We start from the raw sequence: 22,207 nt of genomic DNA on the forward strand, positions 1-22,207 counted from the left end.
TAAGCCATAGAAGAGAAAAAAGATGGAGTGAGTAATATGAAATATTTGGATGTGTTAGATGATGGAGTGGCAGATGTTGGGTGCTTGGGATGCGTGGGTATGCAGGGCTAGAGAGTCATGAAGAATGACTGGGTGAAAAGAAAAAAGTGGTGAAAACCCCTGCGAAAGATGAAGTGTGGCAAAACACCTGGAGTGGATGGGATTTCAGGTTCGTCAGGTTTGTCATTGTAGTGGCGGAATGAATGTATAGTGCCATTATATAGAGGCAAGGGAGGCAAAAGTGAATGCTTGGATTACAGATGTATGAGTCTGTTGAATATACCTGGTAAGGTGTATGGGAGAGTGGTGAATGCATGGCGGTTGCAGGCACAAAACATCAGACTGGGTAGGAACAATGTTATTTTAAAAGAGGCCGAGGATGAATGAACAGGGATTTACTTTAAAGAATTTGTGACAAGAAAAAGAGAAAAAGAAGAAAGCAAAGTACAAAAAGAAAGAGACATTCGTTGATCTAGAAGAATTGTATGATAGAGTTCATAGAGAGGCTTTGTCGAAGAAGTTACTACTATATGGTAGGGGAAGTAAAATACTAGGCGCTCTCATCGAAAGAGTAAGGAGTGTGTGAGGAAGGTGAGCTGTTCCAAGTGAAGGTGGGTCTCCATCAAGGCTGTATGATGTCACCATGGCTGTTTAGAATGGATATGGATATGGCAGTGAGGGAAGTAAATGCTAAGGTCTTGGAGAGAGGGGTGGCTTAGCTGTATGCTGAAGGTGCGGGGGTCTGGGAGATGATTTAGTTGCTGTTTGCAGATAACATGAGTCTGGTGGCAAACTCGAGTGGGAAACTGCAGAAGCTGGTGTATGAGATTTGGAGTGTTAAAGAGGGAAGCTGAGAGTTGATATGAATCAAAATAAGATAATGAGATTTAGCAAAGGAGGGAGACACGTTGGTTTGACTGTAAAACTTTCAGTGGATAGAACTTGTACTAAATGGAGTGTTCTAGATACCTGGGAATGGACATGGTAAAGGATGAAACTTTGGGGAGCAGAAATGAAGCATAGAGTGGGGAAGAAGGCAAAGTCCTGGGTTGAGTGGGGCGTGAGGGAAAAATAGGAATCGTTGTTTACGAGAACAAATATGAGCATTTTTGATGGTTTAGTTGTGTCGATAAAGCTGAACGGGTTGGAGTCTTGTACCTTAAATGGAAAAGTATTGAAGGAAACAGATGTGCTAGAATTAGAATGGTTGATGGCAATATGTGATATGAGGAGGCTTGGTCGAGTAGAGAATGGGAGGGCAAGAGAGAGGTGTGGATATCAAGTGGAATGTGTTTGAGAGAGCTGAAGAGGGTCTGCTGCAATGGTTGGGACGTGTGAAGAAGTTGAGTAAGGAGAGAATGACTAAGAGGATATACGTTTGAGAGGTGGAGGGAACAAGGAGGAAGGGGTGACACAGGACGAAGTGAAAGATGCTCTGAGTAATCTTGGCCTAAACATGCGGAAGGCTGTGAGGCCTGCACGGGATGGAGTGTGTTGATGCGTAGTGGAATACAAGGTACGACCTGTGAAAGGGTTCATAGGGTTATGTAATGATAATATATATATATATATATATATATATATATATATATATATATATATATATATATATATATATATATATATATATTTCTTATTTGTATTTATTTTGCTTTATCGCCGTCTCCCGCGTTAGCGAGGTAGAGCAAGGAAACAGACAAAAGAATGGCCCAACCCACCCCATACACATGTATATACATACACGTCCACACACGCAAATATACATACCTATACATCTCAACGTATACATATATATACATACACAGACATATACATATATACACTCGTACATAATTCATACTGTCTGCCTTTATTCATTCCCATCGCCACCCGCCACACATGAAATAACAACCCCTTCCCCCCTCCTGTGCGCGAGGTAGCGCTAGGAAGACAACAAAGGCCCCATTCGTTCACACTTAGTCTCTAGCTGTCATGTAATAATGCACCGAAACCACAGCTCCCTTTCCACATCCAGGCTCCACAGAACTTTCCATGGTTTACCCCAGACGCTTCACATGCCTTGGTTCAATCCATTGACAGCACGTCGACCCCGGTATACCACATCGTTCCAATTCACTCTATTCCTTGCACGCCTTTCACCCTTCTTCATGTTCAGGCCCCGATCACTCAAAATCTTTTTCACTCCATCTTTCCACCTCCAATTAGGTCTCCCACTTCTCCTCGTTCCCTCCACCTCAGACACATATATCCTCTTGGTCAATCTTTCCTCACTCATTCTCTCCATGTGACCAAACCATTTCAAAACACTCTCTTCTGCTCTCTCAACCACACTCTTTTTGTTACCACACATCTCTCTTACCCTTACATTACTAACTCGATCAAACCACCTCTAACCACATATTGTCCTCAAACATCTCATTTCCAGCACATCCACCCTCCTGCGCACAACTCTATCCATAGCCCACGCCTCGCAACCATACAACATTGTTGGAACCACTATTCCTTCAAACATACCCATTTTTGCTTTCCGAGATAATGTTCTCGACTTCCACACATTCTTCAAGGCTCCCAGAATTTTCGCCTCCTCCCCCACCCTATGATTCACTTCCGCTTCCATGGTTCCATCCGCTGAGAAAATCCACTCCCAGATATCTAAAACACTTCACTTCCTCCAGTTTTTCTCCATTTAAACTTACCTCCCAGTTGACTTGACCCTCTACCCTACTGTACCTAATAACCTTGCTCTTATTCACATTTACTCTCATCTTTCTTCTTTCACACACTTTACCAAACTCAGTCACCAGCTTCTGCAGTTTCTCACATGAATCAGCCACCAGCGCTGTATCATCAGCGAACAACAACTGACTCACTTCCCAAGCTCTCTCATCCACAACAGACTGCAGACTTGCCCCTCTTTCCAAAACTCTTGCATTCACCTCCCTAACAACCCCATCCATAAACAAATTAAACAACCATGGAGACATCACACACCCCTGCCGAAAACCTACATTCACTGAGAACCAATCACTTTCCTCTCTTCCTACACGTACACGTGCCTTACATCCTCGATAAAAACTTTTCACTGCTTCTAACAACTTGCCTCCCACACCATATATTCTTAATACCTTCCACAGAGCATCTCTGTCAACTCCATCATATGCCTTCTCCAGATCCATAAATGCTACATACAAATCCATTTGCTTTTCTAAGTATTTCTCACATACATTCTTCAAAGCTAACACCTGATCCACACATCCTCTACCACTTCTGAAACCACACTGCTCTCCCCCAATCTGATGCTCTGTACATGCCTTTACCCTCTCAATCAGTACCTTCCCATATAATTTCCCAGGAATACTCAACAAACTTATACCTCTGTAATTTGAGCACTCAACTTTGTCCCCTTTGCCTTTGTACAATGGCACTATGCAAGCATTCCGCCAATACTCAGGCACCTCACCATGAATCATACATACATTAAATAACCTTACCAACCAGTCAACGATACAGTCACCCCCTTTTTTAATAAATTCCACTGCAATGCCATCCAAACCCGCTGCCTTGCCGGCTTTCATCTTCCGCAAAACTTTTACTACCTCTTCTCTGTTTACCAAATCATCCTCCCTATCCCTCTCACTTTGCACACCACCTCGACCAAAACACCCTATATCTGCCACTCTATCATCAAATACGTTAAACAGACCTTCAAAATACTCACTCCATCTCCTTCTCACATCACCACTACTTGTTATCACCTCCCCATTAGCCCCCTTCACTGATGTTCCCATTTGTTCCCTTGTCTTACGCACTTTATTTACCTCCTTCCAAAACATCTTTTTATTCTTCCTGAAAATTGATGATACTCTCTCACCCCAACTCTCATTTGCCCTCTTTTTCACCTCTTGCACCTTTCTCTTGACCTTCTGCCTCTTTCTTTTATACATCTCCCACTCCTTTGCATTATTTCTCTGCAAAAATCGTCCAAATGCCTTTCTCTTCTCTTTCACTAATAATCTTACTTCTTCATCCCACCACTCACTACCCTTTCTAATCTGCCCACCTCCCACGCTTCTCATGCCACAGGCATCTTTTGCGCAAGCCATCACTGCTTCCCTAAATACATCCCATTCCTCCCCCACTCCGATTACCTCCTTTGTTCTCAACTTTTCCATTCTGTACTCAATCTCTCCTAGTACTTCCTCATACAAGTCTCCTTCCCAAGCTCACTTACTCTCACCACTCTCTTCACTCCAACATTCTCTCTTCTTTCCTGAAAACCTCTACAAACCTTCACCTTCGCCTCCACAAGATAATGATCAGACATCCCTCCAGTTGCACCTCTCAGCACATTAACATCCAAAAGTCTCTCTTTCACGCGCCTATCAATCAACACGTAATCCAATAACGCTCTCTGGCCATCTCTCCTACTTACATACGTATACTTATGTATATCTCAATATTTAAACCAGGTATTCCCAATCACCAGTCCTTTTTCAGCACAGAAATCTACAAGCTCTTCACCATTTCCATTTACAACACTGAACAACCCATATATATATATATATATATATATATATATATATATATATATATATATATATATATATATATATCTTTTCTTTTCTTTTAAACTATTCGCCATTTCCCGCGTTAGCGAGGTAGCGTAAAGAACAGAGGACTGGGCCTTTTTTGGAATATCCTCACCTGGCCCCCTCTGTTCCTTCTTTTGGAAAATTAAAAAAAAAGAAGACGAGAGGGGAGGATTTCCAGCCCCCCGCTCCCTTCCCTATTAGTCGCCTTCTACGACACGCAGGGAATACGTGGGAAGCATTCTTAATCCCCTAACCCCAGGGATAATATATATATATATATATATATATATATATATATATATATATATATATATATATATATATATATATATATATATATTTATTTATCTATTTATTTATTTGTTTATTTTACTTTGTCGCTGTCTCCCGGATTAGCGAGGTAGCGCAAGGAAACAGATGAAAGAATGGCCCAACTCACCCACTTACACATGTATATACATACACGTCCACGCACGCACATATACATACCTATACATTTCAACATATATATATATATATATATATATATATATATATATATATATATATATATATATATATATATATATTTTTTTTTTTTTTTTTTTGTCGCTGTCTCCCGCGTTTGCGAGGTAGCGCAAGGAAACAGACGAAAGAAATGGCCCAACCCACCCCCATACACATGTATATACATACATCCACACACGCAAATATACATACCTAGACAGCTTTCCATGGTTTACTCCAGACGCTTCACATGCCCTGATTCAATCCACTGACAGCACGTCAACCCCGGTATACCACATCGATCCAATTCACTCTATTCCTTGCCCTCCTTTCACCCTCCTGCATGTTCAGGCCCCGATCACACAAAATCTATTTCACTCCATCTTTCCACCTCCAATTTGGTCTCCCACTTCTCCTCGTTCCCTCCACCTCAGACACATATATCCTCTTGGTCAATCTTTCCTCACTCATTCTCTCTCTTGGTAAAGTGTGTGAAAGAAGAAAGTTAAGAGTAAATGTGAATAAGAGCAAGGTAGTTAGGTACAGTAGGGTTGAGGGTCAAGTCAATTGGGAGGTAAGTTTGAATGGAGAAAAACTGGAGGAAGTAAAGTGTTTTAGATATCTGGGAGTGGATCTGGCAGCGGATGGAACCTTGGAAGCGGAAGTGAATCATAGGGTGGGGGAGGGGGCGAAAATTCTGGGAGCCTTGAAAAATGTGTGGAAGTCGAGAACATTATCTCGGAAAGCAAAAATGGGTATGTTTGAAGGAATAGTGGTTCCAACAATGTTGTTTGGTTACGAGGCGTGGGCTATGGATAAAGTTGTGCGCAGGAGGATGGATGTGCTGGAAATGAGATGTTTGAGGACAATGTGTGGTGTGAGGTGGTTTGATCGAGTAAGTAACGTAAGGGTAAGAGAGATGTGTGGAAATAAAAAGAGCGTGGTTGAGAGAGCAGAAGAGGGTGTTTTGAAATGGTTTGGGCACATGGAGAGAATGAGTGAGGAAAGATTGACCAAGAGGATATATGTGTCGGAGGTGGAGGGAACGAGGAGAAGTGGGAGACCAAAGTGGAGGTGGAAAGATTGAGTGAAAAGGATTTTGTGTGATTGGGGCCTGAACATGCAGGAGGGTGAAAGGAGGGCAAGGAATAGAGTGAATTGGATCAATGTGGTATACCGGGGTTGACGTGCTGTCAGTGGATTGAATCAGGGCATGTGAAGCGTCTGGGGTAAACCATGGAAAGCTGTGTAGGTATGTATATTTGCGTGTGTGGACGTATGTATATACATGTGTATGGGGATGGGTGGGTCCATTTCTTTCGTCTGTTTCCTTGCGCTACCTCGCAACGCTGGAGACAGCGACAAAACAAAAAAGAAAAAAAAGAAAATATATATATATATATATATATATATATATATATATATATATATATATATATATATATATATATATATATTAGATATCTGGGAGTGGATTTAGCAGCTGATGGATCCATGGAAGCGGAAGTGAGTCATAGGGTGGGGGAGGGGGCAAAGGTTCTGGGAGCGTTGAAGAATGTGCGGAAAGCGAGAACGTTATCTCGAAGAGCAAAAATGGGTATGTTTGAAGGAATAGTGGTTCTTACAATGTTATATGGTTGCGAGGCATGGTCTATAGATAAGGTTGTGCGTAGGAGGGTGGATGTACTGGAAATGAGATGTTTGAGGACAATATGTGGTGTGAGGTGGTTTGATCGGGTAAGTAATAATAGGGTAAGAGAGATGTGTGGTAATAAAAAGAGTGTGGTTGAGAGAGCAGAGAGGGTGTATTAAAATGGTTTGGTCACATGGAGAGAATGAGTGAGGAAAGATTGACAAAGAGGATATATGTGTCAGAAGTGGAGGGAACGAGAAGTGGGAGACCAAATTGGAGGTGGAAGAATGGAATGAAAATGATTTTGAGCGATCGGGGCCTGAACATACAGGAGGATGAAAGGCGTGCACGGTATAGAGTGAATTGGAACGATGTAGTATACTGGGGTGGACGTGCTGTCGATGGATTGTACCATGACATGTGAAGCATCTGGGGTAAACCATAGAATGTTTTGTGGGGCCTGGATGTGGAAGGGAGCTGTGGTTTCGGTGCATTATACATGACAGCTAGAGACTGAGTGTGAACGAATGTGGCCTTTGTTGTCTTTTCCTTGCGTTACCTCGCACCCGCGCTTGGGGAGAGGGGTGCCATTTCACGTGGGGCGGGGTGGTGACAAGAATGGATAAAGGCAGCAAGTATGAATATGTACATGTGTATATATGTATTTATCTGTGTATGTATATGTATGTATACGTTGAAATGTATATGTATGTATATCTGCGTGTGTGGGCGCTTATATATATATATATTTGGACGATTTTTGCAGGGAAAAAATGCAATTGAGTGGGAGATGTATAAAAGAAAGAGACAGGAGGTCAAGAGAAAGGTGCAAGAGGTGAAAAAAAGGGCAAATGAGAGTTGGGGTGAGAGAGTATCATTAAATTTTAGGGAGAATAAAAAGATGTTCTGGAAGGAGGTAAATAAAGTGCGTAAGACAAGGGAGCAAATGGGAACTTCAGTGAAGGGCGCAAATGGGGAGGTGATAACAAGTAGTGGTGATGTGAGAAGGAGATGGAGTGAGTATTTTGAAGGTTTGTTGAATGTGTTTGATGATAGAGTGGCAGATATAGGGTGTTTTGGTCGAGGTGGTGTGCAAAGTGAGAGGGTTAGGGAAAATGATTTGGTAAACAGAGAAGAGGTAGTGAAAGCTTTGCGGAAGATGAAAGCCGGCAAGGCAGCAGGTTTGGATGGTATTGCAGTGGAATTTATTAAAAAAGGGGGTGACTGTATTGTTGACTGGTTGGTAAGGTTATTTAATGTATGTATGACTCATGGTGAGGTGCCTGAGGATTGGCGGAATGCGTGCATAGTGCCATTGTACAAAGGCAAAGGGGATAAGAGTGAGTGCTCAAATTACAGAGGTATAAGTTTGTTGAGTATTCCTGGTAAATTATATGGGAGGGTATTGATTGAGAGGGTGAAGGCATGTACAGAGCATCAGATTGGGGAAGAGCAGTGTGGTTTCAGAAGTGGTAGAGGATGTGTGGATCAGGTGTTTGCTTTGAAGAATGTATGTGAGAAATACTTAGAAAAGCAAATGGATTTGTATGTAGCATTTATGGATCTGGAGAAGGCATATGATAGAGTTGATAGAGATGCTCTGTGGAAGGTATTAAGAATATATGGTGTGGGTGGAAAGTTGTTAGAAGCAGTGAAAAGTTTTTATCGAGGATGTAAGGCATGTGTACGTGTAGGAAGAGAGGAAAGTGATTGGTTCTCAGTGAATGTAGGTTTGCGGCAGGGGTGTGTGATGTCTCCATGGTTGTTTAATTTGTTTATGGATGGGGTTGTTAGGGAGGTAAATGCAAGAGTTTTGGAAAGAGGGGCAAGTATGAAGTCTGTTGGGGATGAGAGAGCTTGGGAAGTGAGTCAGTTGTTGTTCGCTGATGATACAGCGCTGGTGGCTGATTCATGTGAGAAATTGCAGAAGCTGATGACCGAGTTTGGTAAAGTGTGTGGAAGAAGAAAGTTAAGAGTAAATGTGAATAAGAGCAAGGTTATTAGGTACAGTAGTTTTGAGGGTCAAGTCAATTGGGAGGTGAGTTTGAATGGAGAAAAACTGGAGGAAGTGAAGTGTTTTAGATATCTTGGAGTGGATCTGGCAGCGGATGGAACCATGGAAGCGGAAGTGGATCATAGGGTGGGGGAGGGGGCGAAAATTCTGGGGGCCTTGAAGAATGTGTGGAAGTCGAGAACATTATCTCGGAAAGCAAAAATGGGTATGTTTGAAGGAATAGTGGTTCCAACAATGTTGTATGGTTGCGAGGCGTGGGCTATGGATAGAGTTGTGCCCAGGAGGATGGATGTGCTGGAAATGAGATGTTTGAGGACAATGTGTGGTGTGAGGTGGTTTGATCGAGTGAGTAACGTAAGGGTAAGAGAGATGTGTGGAAATAAAAAGAGCGTGGTTGAGAGAGCAGAAGAGGGTGTTCTGAAGTGGTTTGGGCACATGGAGAGGATGAGTGAGGAAAGATTGACCAAGAGGATATATGTGTCGGAGGTGGAGGGAACAAGGAGAAGAGGGAGACCAAATTGGAGGTGGAAAGATGGAGTGAAAAAGATTTTGTGTGATCGGGGCCTGAACATGCAGGAGGGTGAAAGGAGGGCAAGGAATAGAGTGAATTGGAGCGATGTGGTATACCGGGGTTGACGTGCTGTCAGTGGATTGAATCAAGGCATGTGAAGCGTCTGGGGTAAGCCATGGAGGGCTGTGTGGGTATGTATATTTGCGTGTGTGGACGTGTGTATATACATGTGTATGGGGGGGGTTGGGCCATTTCTTTCGTCTGTTTCCTTGCGCTACCTCGCAAACGCGGGAGACAGCGACAAAGTATAAAAAAAAAAGAAAAAAAAAAAAATATATATATATATATATATATATATATATATATATATATATATATATATATATATATATATATATATATATATATATTTGTGTGTGTGTGTGTGTCATTTATTTACTATGACAAATAGGTAAATTGGGGTGGTGAGTAAACACAAGGGAGAGCTTCTGAGTTATATTTTCCTAACGTTTCGGGTTATGCTGAAGCTTTCTTCAGAGAAACTGAGTAAGATACTAGCATACAAGTGTAAATGTTCCCACGAGAGAGCGCTACCTCGCCTGACGCCGCTCCGCGTTCCTTATTCTCGGTCAGCCGTGTTTCTCATTCCTCAGCCGTGTTCCCCTGCTTTCTGCGACCGCCATTTTTGCCGCTGGTCCGGCCGATTAGAACTCCAGCTGAAGTGTGTAATGCAACGGAACCAAAGCTCCAGAAGACCTTGCCATGGTTTACTTCGGCCACTTCACATCCATCCCCTGGTCTGCAATTTGGTCTTCCTGTTTTCCTTGTTCCCTCTACTTCGGACACATATATCCTCTTTGTGAACATTTCCGCGCTCATTCTTACATATGTTCAAACCATTTCAACACACTGCTCTCTCAACCACGTTTTTTATTACCACACAACCATGTTGCACTTTCATTATTTATTCGATCAAACTATCTCATTTGATTTCCAATATATCCATCCTCCTCCGCCTAACTCTATCTATAGCTCGTGCCTCACATCCATATATTATTGCTGTTGGTACTACTATTCCTTCAAACATACGTATTTTTGCCCTCCCAGATGACTCACACTTTCCACACACTCTTGAACGCTCTCAAAACCTTTGCTCCCTCACCCATCCTATGACTCCCTTCCGTTTCCATGGTTCCATTCGCTGCCATGTCCACTCCCAGGTATCTAAAACACTTCGTTTCCTCCAATTTTTCTCCATTCAAACGCACATCCCAACTAACCTGCCTCTCAACTCAGCTAAACCTAATAACCTTGCTTTTATTCATGTTTGCTCTCAACTTCGTCCTTTGACAAACTCTACCAATGTCAGTCACCAACTTCTACAGTTTCTCACTCGAATCCGCCACCAGCGCTGTATCATCAACAAACAACTGACACTTCCCAGGCCCTCACATTTCGCACAGATTGCATACTCACCTCTCTCTCTCTCTCTCCACGACTCTCACATTTAACTCCCTCTCCCCCACATCCATAAACAAACTGAACAACCATGGTGACATTACACACCCCTGTCGAAGACCAACTATCGCTTGAAAGTTTCACTCTCCTCTCTTCCTACTCGTGCACATAATGCCTTACACCCTTGATGAAAATTTTTCACTGCTTCTAGTAGCTTTTTTCCCAAACCTTATATTCTTAAAACCATCTAAAAGGTATCTCTAACAACCCTATCATATGCTTTCTCCTAATCCATAAATGCCACGTACAAATATGTCTGCTTCTGAAAATATATCTCGCACGCATTCCTTACAGCAAAAAGCAAACACCTGATCCATACATTCTGTATCATTTCTGAAACCACGCTGCTCCTCTCCAGTCTGATGTTCTGCACATCAGTCAGTACCCTTACATATAACTTACAAGGTCAGCTCAACAAATTTATATCTTTGTAGTGGGAAATTCACCGTTATCCCCCCTATCTTTAAACAATGGCATTATACATACTTTCCACCAATCCTCAGGCTCCTTACAATGATCCATACAAACACTGAAAATCCTTACCAACCGATACAGTCATACACTTTCTTCATAAATCTAACTGCAACGCCATCCAGTCCAGCTGCCTTGCCACATTTCATCTAAGCAAGGCTTTCACCATCTCTTCCCTCTTCACCAAACTACTCTGCATGACTCTCTCACTCCGCAAACCATCCTGCCCCAAACACCCTACAACTACCACTCTATCATCAAACACATTCAACAGTCCTTCCAAATATTCATTTCTTATCTGCCTCGCATTACCGCTAACTGTTGACACTTCCGCTTTTGCCCTCTTCATCAAAGTTACTATTTGTTCTCTTGTTTTTTCGCACATTATTTACCTCCTTTCAAAACATCTTATTCTTCCTAAAGTTTAATGTTACTCTCTCGCCCCAACTGTCATCTGCCCTCTTTTTCAACCCTTGCACCTTCCTCTTGACCTCCTGCCACTTTCTCTAACAAATCTTCCAATCATTTGTACTCCTTTTCTGTAAGTACTACCCAAACCCCTCACTTTCCTCATTCAGTTGCAACTTTACATCTTCATCCCCCCACTCACTACCCTTAGTAATCTGCCCACCTCCCACCTTTCGCATGCCACATGCATCTCTTGCATACGCCAGCACTGCTTCCCTGAATTCCTCCCATTCCTCACCCACTCCCGTTGCTTCATTTGCTCGCACATTTTGCCATTCTACGCTCAATCTCTCTGGTCTTTCTTCACACAAGTCTCTTTCCCAAGCTCACTTACCCTCATTACTCGCTTTTCACCGACAGTATTTCGTCTTTCCTGAAAACCTCTACAAATCTTTACCCTTGCCTCCATGGAATAGTGATCAGACATCCTACCAGCACAATCACATCCAAAAATCTCTCTTCTACACGCCTATCAATTAATATAATGCCTGCTGGACATTTCTTCTATTGTCATACGTGTGTTTGTGCCTGCCGTGTGAGATGATGCAGCGAGGAAGAGGGGTGGTAGAACATTTTGAGGAAGGGTGAAGGGGTCACTGGGAGGGGCAGCAGGAGGAGCGTCAGCCTCCCACTGTAGTACTGAGGAGGTCATATCACTGGGGTCGGTCTCGGTCGGAAGTCTGATATTGATCGTTATATTCACTATTTTCCTCTCACCGTGGACCTTCCTGCAGCAGGTGACGGCTGCCTCCGTCAGTCTGCACACCTGCAGGCTGCGTTCACGACCGAGATAATTGTCTCACGTGATATCAGTAACATTGTCAACACACGTGAAGACGTGAAAGAACTGGTCTCTGTTCACTAGACTTGGGGTGGCTGAGGCCTCTACACTCTCCTCCTCCTCCTCCTCCTCCTCCTCCTCCTCCTCCTCTAGATCCCACTCTTGTGACGACATAACAGAGTCTTCCTTGGCCACGTCTTCTCCATGTGAGTGTAGCATCTCAACGACATCAGCTTCTTTCAACTTGTTCGAAGCCAAAGACATACGTCGGGCATGTCATGCAAGTCATTCCCATCGCCATCCCGCCACACATGAAACAGTCCCCCCCCCCCCCATCCAGCGAGGTAGCGCCAGGAAAAGACAAAAAAAGGCCACATTCGTTCACAGTCTCTTGCTCTCATGCGTAATGCGCCGAAACCACAGCTCCTTCTCCACATCCAGGCCCCACAGACCTTTCCACACTGGTATACCACATAGTTTTAGTTCACTCTATTCCTTGCAGGCCTTCCACCCTCCTGTATGTTCAGGCCCTGATCGCTCAAAATCTTTTTCATTCCATTCTTCCACCTCCAATTTGGTCTCCCACTTCTCGTTTCCTCATCCTCTGACACATACATACTCTTTGTCAATCTTTCCTGTCTCATTCTATCCATGTGACCAAATCATTTCAACACACCCTCTTCCGCTCTCTCAACCACACTCTTTTCATCACCACACATCTCTCTTACCCTTTTATTACCTACTCGATCAAACCACCTCACACCACACATTGTCCTAAAACATTTAATCTCCAACACATCCAGCCTCCTCCGCACAACCCTATCTATAGCCCATGCCTCGCAACCATATAACCTTGTTGGAATCACTATTCCTTCAAACATACTCATTTTTGCTCTCCGAGATAATGTTCTTGTCTTCCACTCATTCTTCAACGCTACCAGAACCTTCGCCCCCTCCCCCACCCTGTGACTCTCTTCCGCTTCCATGGTTCCATCCGCTCCAAAGTCCACTCCCAGATGTCTAAAACACTTCACTTCCTCCAGTTTTTCTCCATTCAAACTTACTTCCCAATCAGCTTATCCCTCAACCCTACTGAACCTAATAACCTTGCTTTCATTTACACTTACTCTCAGCTTTCTTCTTTCACACACTTTACCAAACTCAGTCACCAACTTCTGCAGTTTCTCACCCGAATCAGCCACCAGCGCTGTATCATCAGCGAACAATAACTGACTCACTTCCCAAGCCCTCTCATCCAGAGCAGACTGGATACTTGCCCCTCTCTTCAAAACTCCTGCATTCACCTCCCTAACAAATCCATTCATAAACAAATTAAACAATCATGGAGACATCACGCACTCCTACCGCAAACCGACATTCGCTGGGAACTAGTCACTTTCGTCTCTTCCTACTTGCACACATGCCTTACATCCTTGGTGAAAACTTTTCACTGCTTCTAGCAACTTGCCTCCCACTCCATATATTCTTAAAGCCTTCCACAAAGCATCTCTGTCAACCCTATCATATACCTTCTCCAGATCCATAAATGCTACATACATATCTATCTGTTTTTCTAAGTATTTCTCACATACATTCCTCAAAGCAAACACCTGATCCACACATCCTCTACCACTTCTGAAACCACACTGCTCTTCTCCAATCTGATGCGCTGTACATGCCTTCACCCTCTCAATCCATACCCTCCCATGTAATTTCCCAGGAATGATCAACAACCTTATGCCTCTGTAATTTGAAACTCACCTTTATCCCCTTTGCCTTTGTGCAGTGGCACTATGCATGCGCTCCGCCAATCCGCAGGCACTTCACCATGATACATACATGCATTGAATATCCTTACTAATCAATCAACAACACAGTCATCCCCTTTTTTAATAAATTCCACTGCAGTACCATCCAAACCCACCGCCTTGCTGGCTTTCATCTTCTGCAAAGCTTTTACTACCTCTTCTCTGTTTATCAAACCATTCTCACCGACCCTCTCACTTCGCACACTACCCCAACCAAAACACCCTATATCTGCCACTCTATCATCAAACACATTCAACAAACCTTCAGAATACTCACTCCATCTCCTTTTCATTTCATCTCTGCTTGTTATTACATCCCCATTAGCCCCCTTCACCGATGTTCCCATTTGTTCTCTTGTCTTACCCACTTTATTTATCTCCTTCCAAAGCATCTTTTTATTCCCCCTAAGATTTAATGCTACGCTCTCATCCCAACTCTCATTTGCCTTCCTCATCGCTACTTGTTATTACCTCCCCATTTGCCCCTTCACCGATGTTCCCATTTGATCTCTTGTCTTACGCACTTTATGTACCTCTTCGCAAAGCATCTTTTTATTCTCCTTAATATTTAATGCTACTTTCTCACCCCAACTCTCATTTGCCCTCTTTTTCACCTATTGCACCTTTCTCTTGACCTCTTTGCCGCTTTCTTTTATACATCTCCCAGTCATTTGCACTACTACCCTGCAAAAATCGTCCAAACGCCTCTCTCTTTTTTCACTAACAATCTTACTTCTTCATCCCGCTTCTCACTACCCTTTCTAGTCTGCCCACCTCTCAACTTTCTCATGCCACAAGCATCTTTTGCGCAAGCCAACACTGCTTCCCTAAATACATCCCATCCCCCCCCCCCCTCCCCTTACGTCATTTGCTCTCACCTTTTGCCATTGTGCCCTCAATTTCTCCAGGTACTTCCTCACACAAGTCTCCTTTCCAAGCCCATTTACTCTCACTACTCTCGTCTCTCCAACATTCTCCCTTCTTTTCTGTAAACATCTACAAACCTTCACCTTCGCCCCCACAAGATAGTGATCAGTCATCTCTTCAGCTACCCCTCACAGCACAGTAACATCCAAAAGTCTCTCTTTCACACGCCTATCAATTAACACGTAATCCAGTGACGCCATCTGGCCATCTCTCCTACTCACATACGTATACTTGTGTATATATCTCTTTTTAAAGAAGGTATTCCCAGTCACCAATTCTTTTTCAGCACACAAATCCACAAGCTCTTCACCATTTCGATTTACGACACTGAACACCCCATGTAAACCAATTATACCTTCAGCTGCCACATTACTCACCTTCGCATTCAACTCACCCATCACTATAACCAGGTCTCGTGCATCAAAGCTGCTTACACACTCACTCAGCTGCTCCCCAAACACTTGCCTCTCATGATCTTTCTTCTAATGACCAGGTGCATAGGCACCAGTAATCACCCATGACTCTCCATCCAGTTTCAGTTTTGGCCATAATAATCTAGAGTGTACTTTCTTACACTCTATCACATATTCCCACAACTCCTGTTTCAGGAGTAGTGCTACTCCTTCCTTTTCTCTTGTCCTCTCACTAACCCCTGACTTTACTCCCAAGACATTCCCAAACCACTCTTCCCCTTTACCCTTGAGCTTCGTTTCACTCAGAACCAAAATATCCAGATTCCTTTCCTCAACCATGCTACCTATCTCCTCAATTTTTCTCATCTTGGTTACATCCACACACATTTAGACACCCCAATCTGAGCCTTCGAGAAGGATGAGCACTCCCCGCATGACTCCTACTTTTGTTTCCCCTATTAGAAATTTAGATACATGCATATATATATATATATATATATATATATATATATATGACATTTTGGGTACCTACTTACTCCAACATTCGGCAAACTATCTTACAAAACCATACATCATGACCTAAGAACTCAGTTATGTACGTGAAATAACTTTAGAAAAAGCAATCAATGGTCTCACGAAATCTAGAAGCACATTACAAGATGCCAGGCTTGGACAAGAAGATATCAGCATGACCCTCACGTAGGAAACCAATACGTGAAGACATTACATTGAAAACTGGCTTTAACGTTACCTAGCAAGATTAAGACAACTTTCTTTACAATCACAAAAGTTTTAGAGGTGTAAGTGTACATCTCTCTCTCTCTCTCTCTCTCTCTCTCTCTCTCTCTCTCTCTCTCTCTCTCTCTCTCTCTCTCTCTCTCTCTCTCTGTATATATATATATATATATATATATATATATATATATATATGAATGTGTAATGTCTATTTCTATTTTTAGATACCTGCTTCTATTGTAGGGAAAGTGAGTTTTACAGTCGTGTTTGTGCGTGGATTTTTGAAATAAATGATCCATTTTATACAGTATGGGGAGGGAATTTTATTCCAGTGGGGCCCCAGTCCCTTGAAAATTGTCTACTGTCATACATCTTATATTTATGTATGTTGTCTGCATCAGCCACGTCCTGAGTCATACTATTCCATTCATCCAGCACTTTTATGCCTTAAGCTTTTTGCTTGATTCCCTGTTACTTTCTCTTGTTGCTTTATCTTTATATCTATTTCGAGGAATTCTTTGCCGTTTTCTTACTCAATTTGTTTTAAAGATTCAAAGCCTCAAGCACTTCCCTGTAAGTCAGCTCTTTTGATAACGTTACTGTCTTTGTTGCCCTCCTGTGGACGTTCTCTGTTAGCTCTTTGTGCTTCTTTAGGTGCGATGACTAAACTTGAGAAACATGGTATAGTTATGACCTTATGTTATATCTTCTTAATTGTTCTCCTAATGTTGGACTCTGGTGGATGGTTTGTCTCGCGTATCTGTACGTATATATTCAGTACATACGGTGGAATTTCGTCAGGACCATGAGCCTTATATGGGTCAAAACCTTGTGTCTGTGTACATGAGAATACGAGTAGATGTCCAGTTATTTATCTGTCCATATAGATACATCTGCACGAATGAGTAGACAGGGTAAGAAAGTGAATGAATGTGTAAACAACCACAGTCAAACGTACCCAGCTGGGTCGCTAGTTACTCACCGACGAGTTCCGTACAAACTTTCCCACTTACTCTACGAAAGATGGCCGATTACTGCATGCGTTAACCTGTGGTGCTGAAGGTCGGGTCACACACACACACACACACACACACACACACACACACACACACACACACACAGTCCTGAGGCATATTTCTCGCTAGATGATGATCCTAGGCCTTCTTACACTGTCCTACCCTCATGACTTTACATTCACCAAGGTGTAATTTCATCAACCACGTTTCAGACCAACTTTGGAATCTGTTTCGGTCCCCTTGTAAGTTGATGCAATCCTCGAAGCTTTTCCCTTCCCTCAGAACTTTTGCACCACCTGCAAACGTCTTAAGATAGGATTCTGTACTTTCAGGCAAGTAATGATTCCAGAACAGAACCCTGTGGCACTCCGCTGGTCTCCTTGACCCATTTGGCGAAGGCTCCTCTGACGTGCATCCTCTGTTCCTGTCCACTAAGAAAGCCTTCTGGCCATCGACGCGGTTTCCTTCTCATTCTTGCCTGGTGGTCCAGCTTTTAGATCAGCCTCCCATGCGACACAATGTCACTTGTTTTTCGAGAGTGCAGATACAAACCTCGTCTTTTTTTTCTTTTTTTTTTCTAAAACAGATCTTACTCTCGCGTGGAACTCTAAGTGGTTTACTGCACGTGACCTCCTTACCCTAACGGTGCTGTCTCTCCCGCAGGTACTTCCCCCATGTGTAGGAGGTCATTCATTTGCTTTCTCTTTACATTTTCCAGAGCGTTGCTCACTACACTGGCGAGTGAATCCGGTCTGGAGGTCTCGTTTCTTACAGTCAGGTATGATGCTTGGCCATATCCATTCCCCTGACACTTTGCCTCTCTCACTGACATGTTCAACTCCTGCCCTCCTGTGGACGTTCTCTGTTAGCTCTTTGTGCTTCTTTAGGTGCGATGACTAAACTTGAGAAACATGGTATAGTTATGGCCTTATGTTATATCTTCTTAATTGTTCTCCCAATGTTGGACTCTGGTGGATGGTTTGTCTCGCGTATCTGTACGTATATATTCAGTACATACGGTGGAATTTCGTCAGGACCATGAGCCTTATATGGGTCAAAACCTTGTGTATGTGTACATGAGAATACGAGTAGATGTCCAGTTATTTATCTGTCCATATAGATACATCTGCACGAATGAGTAGACAGGGTAGGAAAGTGAATGAATGTGTAAACAACCACAGTCAAACGTACCCAGCTGGGTCGCTAGTCTCCCGACGGGTTCCGTACAAACTTTCCCACTTACTCCACGAAAGATGGCCGATTATTGCATGCGTTAACCTGTGGTACTGAAGGTCGGGTCACACACACACACACACACACACACACACACACATCTGCTTGATTGAGTAATTAATGAAAGGGTAAGAGAGATGTGTGGTAATAAAAGAGTGTGGTTCAAAGAGCAGAAGAGGGTGTATTGAAATGGTTTGATCACATGAAGAGAATGAGTGAGGAAAGATTGACAAAGAGGATATATGTGTCAGAGGTGGAGGAAAGAAGGAGAAGCGGGAGACAAAATTGGAGGTGGAGGAATGGGGTGAAAAAGATTTTGAGCGATCGGGGCCTGAACACACAGGAGGGTGAAAGGCGTGCAAGGAATAGAGTGAATTGGAACGATGTGGTATACCGTGGTGGACGTGCTGCTAATGGATTGAGCCAGGGCATGTGAAGCGTCTGGGTTAGCCATGGAAAGGTCTGTAGGGCATGTACGTGTATATATATATATATATATATATATATATATATATATATATATATATATATATATATATATATATATATATATATATTCCTTCACACCGAAATATAACTGTTTCTTCAACCTAAATCAAGTAACATCCTTAGTGGGTTCAACCTCAAGTGTGTGTGACGTTTATAAAGTTAGTGTTGTCACTAACAGTGGAGGCATTAAGGCGTGGAAATGCCTATGTTGAACCTGTCGACTGGATGATGCAGCTTTTAGTTATCTTAAGGATCTGGGTCTTGGTGTAGATCATGAAAATGGTTTAGGCATGTAGTATCATCCCGAGGTGTACTTGTTTACGTGTCAACTGAGGCAGAGGTCTCCGTACCAGGTTCAAGGTCCTCAGTGTCCTCATAATTGCTAAGTAACTTAAGGTCGTCGTCAGCTGTTCTTCTCGAACGTCTTGTGTTTCTGAATGTGTGAGTTTATATTCACGTCCTCTCACGTGTTGCAGTAGCCTTTATGGTCCTGTAGAATGTGGTGCTATCTTATCATTCTCTCCTGTAGCTCCAAAGTTCTTCACCACTACTAAGTTACCTTCTCTGGTCTGTCTAGGTCTAGCTGGCCTGTTCTTGTGTGTAAACTGTCGTGTCGCTCCTCCTGTGTCCTGTCTAATTCGCTGATGTGCACTTTGGGTACACGAGAACTTCTGTGCTACATGATTATAAGCATCGTACACTGTCTGTGGTGTAGACATCAGTAGATCAGACAGATATCTCTCGTCATCCCTATGTCACGCATGAAATAGGGTGTCGCCTACAGTGGAATGATGCGAAGCATTAATGGCGCGTTGTACATTAGAGATCCATTCATCTCAACGAGTGATCTGATGATCAATAATTACTCTAAGTCTCTCTAACACCTTTCGATCTAACCTTTCTGCTAACCCACTCTACGCTGGGTGCGGAGCGGTAATGTTGGTCTTATGTTATACGTGACACATAATTCTTCCATGAGTTTATTGTTAAATTCTCCTCCTTTATATGTGATTAGAACTCTTAGTGTAGCACTGTGGCGATCCATGATGCTTTCCTTAAACGCCTTCACAACAGTTGTAGCAGTCTTGTGTGGCGGTGGAACTCGTTCACAATACCGAGTAAATGCGTTTATCATGAACCAGCAAGTAGGTGTTTCCTTGATGAGTGTAACACAAACCTGACAGTCAGTACGTCCATAGAAACTCCCTCCCATGGTTCCATGACCTCCAGGTACAGCAAAACTGGATCAGGTGTCATTACGTTACCTTTATGCTGACGGCGTGTGCAACATGTGTCTCCTTACTGTGCAATTGGTTTTGCCATCTTAGGCCAAAATTACTTTAACCGAGTCTGCTTAATGCATCTTTCTTTCCCTGGATGAGCAGCATGGGGTAGCTTTGGTAGCTATTAAGTTACTTGGTATGACTGACTGTAGGACCAGGTGTTCCTAGTGTCACTTCTCTGTACTCTACTTTATCCTGGAAGAGGAATTTCCCTAACTGGAACAGGAGGTTTAACTGTCAAGTTCGGAGTCTCCTTACGGAAGTACTTTATCACCTGTGACCAGACTGGGTCATTCAGTTGCTCCTCGCTTACTTAGCTCATCTGGATCTCGGGCAGGAAGCTCGGGTATCGTGGCTACATACCGCAGCAACCCATCTGCTACAATGTTCTGTCTTCCAGCTATGTACTCTACATACTGTGAGGGTCGGCAGTGTTAACGGCTTGTGTTACCCTTGAAGCAGGACCAGGCCTGACAGTGGAGATCCGCCGCCCTGGTTATTATACACCATTCTTCATGAAGGTTATACACTCTCTACACTATTCACAAAGAGTCGAGTGCTACATTGTTCGCCTCTCACCAAACTTGATGGTTTTGTCTTAACAGAACGGTGTCAAACATGCCAGTCGCCCGACGCCCTATGGCCTGCGACGTAAAAGATGAGCTGAGTTCTCAAAAGCTCGTACAACCCATAAGTGTCCTGACCGACCATAACGAGTCACAGGCAGCGCACTCGGCTCTCGACACCAACACCTCTCTGAAGAGCCCTTACCCCAGGCTGGTCACGGGTCAGTCTCCCACAGCCTCCATCTGGGCCGACGTTCCTCCCTGGAACAGAAGTCCTCTGTACTCCTTCTGGTTGATGTAGAATTTGATCTTGATAAAGAAAGATTGTATTTATATGCTTTGACCACGACTACAAGCAGTTACACACGCACACAGATATATATATATATATATATATATATATATATATATATATATATATATATATATATATATATATATATATATATATATATATATGGCTGCCTCTGACAGGATAAACCCATTTTCACACCTTAAACAAAGAAAAAAAGACTGTGTTCTGTGTCTTTATTCGCACGGGGCCAGTCCCTCAACCCCTTCGTTTTCTATGTTGCAGCACACCTGCAGAACCACGTCTCTCTCATAACATCAAGCAGTCCCGCCACCCTCCCTCACCACACTTAAAGTGTATCATTCGCAGACTGCAACCACTCCGGCTTTCGCCACACCACCAGCCTCCTGCAGCAGCTGCCAACAGCTGGCTGGCTGCATCCCCGCCGTCGTTACACACACACACACACACACACACACACACACACACGTGGACGTGTACGGTATCGTTGATCACCGAGGGATCGTGGTGGTGGTGGTGGTGGTACGCCTCCTCCTGCCAAACACCTCGCCTCCGCCCGGCCACACGTGATGCCCGTCACCTGATTCAACAATGCCGTCTTGCGCAGCTCCTGCCAGGGGGAAAAAATAACCTCTGCCCGCGTCACCTGTTCCGAAATGCTGGAGTCTCGTGCGTCAGAGAACAGTTTTCTCCCGTGGGTGGAGCAGACCGGGGGGGGGGGGGGGGGGGGGGGGGGGGGCTGAGGTGTACGTGGGTGGAGCAGACCAGGGGGGGGGGCTTACGTGGGTGGAGCAGACCAGGGGGGGGGGCTGAGGTGTACGTGGGTGGAGGAGACCAGTGGGGGCCTGGGGCCTACGTGGGTGGAGCAGACCAGGGGGGGGCCTAGGGCCTACGTGGGTGGAGCAGACCAG

This window comes from Panulirus ornatus, chromosome 10 (genome assembly GCF_036320965.1).
Source record: "Panulirus ornatus isolate Po-2019 chromosome 10, ASM3632096v1, whole genome shotgun sequence".
Classification (NCBI taxonomy): domain Eukaryota; kingdom Metazoa; phylum Arthropoda; class Malacostraca; order Decapoda; family Palinuridae; genus Panulirus; species Panulirus ornatus.